Source organism: Crassostrea angulata, chromosome 8, assembly GCF_025612915.1.
Source record: "Crassostrea angulata isolate pt1a10 chromosome 8, ASM2561291v2, whole genome shotgun sequence".
NCBI classification, from domain to species: Eukaryota; Metazoa; Mollusca; class Bivalvia; order Ostreida; family Ostreidae; genus Magallana; species Magallana angulata.
Genome location: NC_069118.1, coordinates 25,083,497 through 25,090,175, shown reverse-complemented (window position 1 = coordinate 25,090,175; position 6,679 = coordinate 25,083,497). Strand labels below are relative to the sequence as shown.

At 33.6% G+C, this 6,679-nt stretch overlaps 1 pseudogene; it reads right to left on the bottom strand.

Annotated features, from left to right (window-relative positions):
* Positions 1–989: 989 nt before the first annotated feature.
* LOC128161381 (uncharacterized) lies at positions 990–2,409 on the bottom strand (annotated as a pseudogene).
* Positions 2,410–6,679: the final 4,270 nt, after the last annotated feature.

Sequence of the window (6,679 nt, the reverse complement as noted above, 5' to 3'; positions counted from 1 at the left end):
CATGTACTATGTTTAAACTCATTTAAGAAGACAAATACGGATTTGTCCATAAACTAGGACAACCCTCTCAGCTTATGTGGCTCTTGTTTTCGGGGTAGTTTTTTGTTCTGTTTTTTTTTTTTTGGGGGGGGGGGGGGGGTCCAAAAGTAAATACAACAAACTTAAATGCAGAATTTGTAATAATATCCTGTTGTAAATTTTGAATATACCGGATGGCTGTAAATACAAAATGTACAACATGAGAACGTTGTCATGTTGAACATTTTGTATTTACTGACACCCGGTAAATAAAGAAAAAATACAACATGACAATATGATTGATCGTATCATTTACAAAGTGTTTATGATACTTACTTTTTTAAAGTAATTTAAAAATTATTACGATAACTACTGCAACATTAGATAAAAATACATGTTTAATTGTATCCTCTACTCTGTAAATACATACAGGAGTCAAAGTACAGCAAAGAGTTTACCTATAACAAGCTGCAGTTTACACATTTAAACATCTGTTCTTTACTTAAACAGCAATGGTTTTGTAGTACTTTAAGGAAACAGTCATTCATGTTTCATTAATGTTCTATTAATACTGCAAAATGATCCTTGTCAATTAATCCCCTTATTTTTGAAATAACTTTTACATATACATGTAAGTATATGTTATACCAGTATGTTAGCTGTATAGGACTGAGCAACATACGTCTACTTCTATCCTGATAATTGACATACCACTTGTCAATTTATTCAATAAGGTACAGTAGCTGTATATCACATGCAAACAATGCTTAATTTTTCAAATAATGGAATAATATTAGACAATTTTTTTCATTGAGAATAAACTTATTGTTGCTATAAATGAAAACAAATATGAATTCAACAGTATCACGAAAGTAAAGCTTAATTTATTTTATAAAAAAATGCCAACAATGACATTCAATATACAGAGAAAAAGGCCACTTTTCTTTGATTTACAACACATTTCTACAATTAATTATGTCTACTTTAAATATTTGAATTTCTTTACATTGCCTTTGATAAACTCACACACAAGCAGGTTGTCTTTATTGTCCACACATAAACCATAAGGATATTCTATATCACATTTATCAATATAACAGAGAAACTGTCCATTCTGATCCAGAATGTAGATACAATGGTTATTGAAGTCTGCTGTCAGGATACGACTCTGACTGTCTGTTGTGATTCCCAAGGGCTCAAATGGTTTGTTCTTGGTACTGTAACCGAGGGATGACCGGTGTACCTCCATCTGAGTTTCCCGACCTGATTGACCACCACTACTGCACCAGCCCCACAGTCAGCTACACAAATGTCATGGTTTCTGTTTTCTGTGATGCATTTACTATAACCTTTTTCTGAGTACAGGTGTGTACCATTATCATCAGACTGAATTGTTTGTTTCTCTTGTTTCTCTGTAGATCCGGAGTAACGGACAACTTTGGATTGAATGTAATCAATACTGTACATGGTAACCAGGAGATCATCAGTAGAGGTGACACACAGATTGATAGACCTACATCCCTGCAATCTGATCAACTCTTCTGTCTGTCCATTCTTTACTTTATACACTGTCCTTGCTGACAAATCAGAGTACAGTAGATCACCATCACTTTCTACAGCTATATCATTGGGGGAACTTCCTGATTTTGGTTTGATTGTCTGGAGGAGTGAGCCTTTAATGTTGAAACATTTTATATCATTTGTCCGTCCACTCGTCCACATCTTATCTTCATTCAGACAGGTAACATTATGTAGTCTCTCTTGCCCAGTCTGTATTGTGGCAACAAGCTCTGGTTCATCCAGTAGATCTCTGACTGAAGTGTTGGGTTGGTTCAGTGACAGGACATTTTTTTCTGTATCAGTAGATAATGGGATGGTCTGTTTAAACAAACTATACAGCTTCTCACGGTCTATTAGTTTAGGAATGAATGTTGGCAGTGTAACCTTAACCTTGGGTGGAGGCCTGCTGAACTCTCTGACCTTAGAGCTGTATTCAATAGTAAGAGATACTTCGGTGGATTTCTGAATTTTTTTCAGGGCCAGAAACGTTTGTTTTATGAGAGACTGTATCTGTTTAATTTCATTCAAGTGTTTCTTTAAAATGTCTCTATGTTTCACTTTTATCTCGCTAATTTCGGTTTTAATTTTGTTGATAACAATGTCGATTTCTCTATGCCATTGCTCCCCTTGTTTGGATATTGTTGTTGTAAGTTTCTCATATCCCCCATCTAGATTGGCAAGCTGATTTTCTAAGTCAAGTGCAATTTCTTCATATGTAGGGGAAATTTGATTTTCTAACTCTTTTGTATCTTTTTTGATATCATTTATCTTAGTCTTGTAAACTTCTGTAACATCTACAAAGCTATGCCCTTTGTGCTGTTTTGATGCCATGCAAGAGGAACAAACAAAACTGTTGTTGCAATCCTTGCATTGAAATTCACAACTTTTGTGTGAATGCGTTTCACATTTCGGATAAATGAGGGTTGATCTTCGTTCGTTGAAAGGAACTATTACATGTTTGTCATATGCATCTGAGATGTGATCTACTACACAGGGCTTGCAGAGGTTGACATGACAAAAGTCACAGTAACTGTGTACTGTGGCGGTCTCACAAAGGTCACATCGGGACACATCCTGGGTACTATGACTGGGATCCATGGTTGTTCAATCTATAAGAAAAAATAAAAATTAAGGTATCCGATCCATATAAGGACCTAATTATCATAACTTGAATATCAATGATGTATTAAATACTATTATATTAATTCAAAGCATTTTAGAGAAGAAAAAAAAAGATTAACCTAGAGAAATCAGCAGTAATTAATTAATGAAGATTGCATGAAGATTTATGGGGAGAAGCACATTTTTTAAAATAATCATTAGGAATAGGAAAACTATTTAAAACACATTTTATACCGTATATATTTTTTTAGAAGTTAATTTTATAGATTAAAATCAAAAGGGGACAACCTTTCTCCAGGAAAGGTCTATCATTAGGACAAATTTTACTCTTACATAATGATGCGTAAACATGAAAAGTATGTCCAAGTACACTGAGTAGTAAGCCCATACATAACTGTCATGCCTCACAATTCCTTGAACATGGGCTGTTATGGATCAGATACCTTAATACATATATTTTTTTTTTATGTTCAATGATAAAAATAAAAAGATTTTAATGTTTTCTTAATTCTTCTACATATATTCAGAGAGTGAAGAATTCATTTTGCAAGTAACATTTGGATTTAAATTTCTTTATAAAATTCACCCAAATAACTAAATTTGATTACCGCCTCCTCCGGGGGTCCCTGATTTTTAATTGTCATGATACAAATCATGGCTAGTTTTCAAATCTTTTTAAATTATTTAAAAATAACTCAAGCTGACATAGTTCCGTTTGATTACCTAGTTAGTTTATCGTGTTGAATAAACAGAACATTAGATTCGAAACGAACGTAGCTTTATAATCAATAATTTTAACATTTCTTTCCATAGATGTAGATCTAATTAGAATTACTGAGTATACGCTTTTAAAATCACCATAACTAATGTAGTAGTTGGGGCTAGATGGACCGTGGATATCGGCCTAGGTAGCTCAGTGATAGAGCTTCTGACTGAAGTTGCAGGGGTCCCGTGATTCAACTCGACTCAAATCTACATACATCTGTGTTACTATATCATAAAGCCGTTCGGGCTTTATTTGAATTGATCACGCCCCGACCAAAGTTATCATCTCAAATTACTCAAAGAATGATTCCTTATTCCTTAATTAAAGATAAAAGTACAAACCTTATTAACTAAAGAAGAAGTTTGACAATATCTAAATGTCTGGTAGGTGTGCCCCAAACATGACTGATCCTGCTCTGAATAATGTCAAATGGGACCACCTTCAGATAATCAGTTAAAATAAAAAATACACGAGTTACTCCCCGTTCATCGCTATCGACTTTGCCTGGTTCAAGTAAGTTATTTTTTTTATTGAGAGCAGGCACGTAGCACGGTTTTGAAAGTGGGGGGGGGGGGGGGGCAGGATTATTCAAAAATTCTTGACAAGCAACTAAATAAAAAAAATTAATTCCAGAAATCAATGGAAATCCTAATCCGTTGGGGGTGGGTGGGGCTGGGGGATGGGGGTATAGTACTAACATATAGATATTATATATCTAACTTTAATTTCACTTTTCATTTTTTAATTTTCAATTTTTTAACAAGGTTAAGAAAAAAGTGGGGGGGGGGCAACTCCATGGTAATTCAATACTTTATTTTCTGTAAATTTAAGTTAATATATTGAAATTGATATTAATATAATATATCAATATATTATTATATATTGTTTCTATTCAAATTATTGAATTATGAGCATTTGAATGGAACAGGGTTTACATGCATATATTAAAATTGGATCGTTCGAATGCGGAACTAAATATGCATTTGCTTTGTAGAACACGGAGCATCGACTTGTAGAGCGCGGGGTCTTTGCATGCACAATCATACAATTATACATGCATATGCCAATAAACATATCAAAGAAAAACATGTAGCATAGAAGCCATTTATTTATTTGTCTAAGTTTGAAACCATGTACATGTCTATATGGTTTTATTATGTCTGTGCCATGTCACTTTTGACTTTTACCCTTAAGCTTTGTAACCCATTTTCGGTCGACTGGAGTAGCCCTGAGCACAAATCTGTGCATCTCGAATAAATGTCTCTTTATGTCGCTAGAGCTCGCCAAGCAACGGCGATAATTTCAAACGGTTTTAAATCCTCATGCGAGTTTTATAGTCTCGAACAAATATCGAAGCCATGTAGAACTGAATAAATTCAGTTGCTGTCTAATCTCGTGTGCATGTCGGTGATAAGTCGTAGTCGTATTATGTCGGCGCTTTTCGTCGTGTGAAAAAGTAGTTCGACATGCTACAAGTTGCGTTGCGAGTTTTCAGGACATAAAAAAATTGATTAAGTTAATACGACATGGAATTGGTTTCAAAGACTTCTGTTCAACTTTAATTTGTACGAATTTGGTCGTGTTCTGTTCGAAATTTTTTCAACATAGCAATGCATGGTGATTGAGCCGTTTTATTTTCATTTGAATTTTTCTGTCCTTTATTACATGGATGATCGTCGAATCATCTTTAGAAGCATGTATCTCTGTTGCATAGGTTTCTGAAACTTTGATGGACCATAAACATAAGTATCTATTAGAACCAACAAACGAATGAATAGCCAAGTCGTAAGAGGTCGTCCACACTTGTACATATCTCGTAGAACAATCTTCACAGCTCTTCAAGGACTCGCACGTGCAAGTGTCGTCTAAACTCGCCTCGTGCATTCTCGTAGGAAATCTTCGATTCTGGAGAAAGTGTCGAACATATATCCTACGTGTTGCCTTAAACTCGTGTTGAAAATAAAATTATCGTCCTAATAACGTGTCATTTCGGAATGGAACTCGAGCAAAAATCGAACTGATGTCCCTGTGAAAATGCTACAAATGATGAAATGTGCATATTTAGTCATTGGTCACCAAGTGCTGCCATTTGTAGCAATTGTTATTGGTAGAACCATGAACGATCGATTTTTGGTCAAATTCAAAACAATGGTATAGTCTTTGGTTACCTTTGCTAACCATCTGTAACCATCTGAATGAACATATTAAACAGTGGAAAAAATTATCCTCTAGTAAATTTACTGCAGTAACTGTATTTTCCCAACACAGTTATCAAAAACTGCTTCGTTTAATGATTTATTCCACTAAAAAAATGGATGTCAAAATACAAAAAATTAACAATTTTATTCCTAATTATATTACAAAAGACGTCATTGAATACTACAACATGAATATCAATCCATCATTTATGCAATGATTGTAAAATTGTAAAAGAACTAGGTTCAAGTACATTTTCAGTCATATTTTGACCTATTTTAAGTGATTTTGAAAAATTTAACAATCATTTACTCACACAACTATACCAAAAAAATTCAGGCTATAAACAGTTACCTGATTAAAATGGTATAATTGTGTTATGAAGTTGTATTAAACATGTATCGTGTTTTTCTTATAACTTAGCAGTAGACTCAATTTTATACAATAGTTTATTAAATAGAAAGCAATCGCCACTATGCAATTTACATTTTAACTTTGTTGTATATAAAACATCAAAAGGTTTCTTTATGGGCGACGACGGCGGACACATTTGTCTTTTTAAGAAAAAGCTATTGGAAAATATGTCATTTTGTTTTGGTTTTTTTACTACATCTTACAAGTATGACATTTTTAACGCATTATTCCCTCTTGAAAACAGAATAAAAGTGTATAACTTGATACTTTATTCAAACACGTTTTAAAGATTGTATATTTGTATTTTTATTAAATTTAAACAATTTTTGATTTTTATGGCATCTATTGAAAGAAGCTGTACCTTTTTCTTTACAAGCATATTTACACACGAGCAAAAAGTATATTATAACACATATTAGTGACGGCGGGGCTTGGGTACATAGACAGACTCTAGAAACCCTCAGTTGTTTTTATTGCATTCAAGATATTCATGCAATGAGATATTTACATATTTTATACAACAAATCATTATTTACATAAGTTTCTACAGATTTCTTATAGCCCGCTATATTGAATTAGCTTATAATGACGTCACTAGTCACC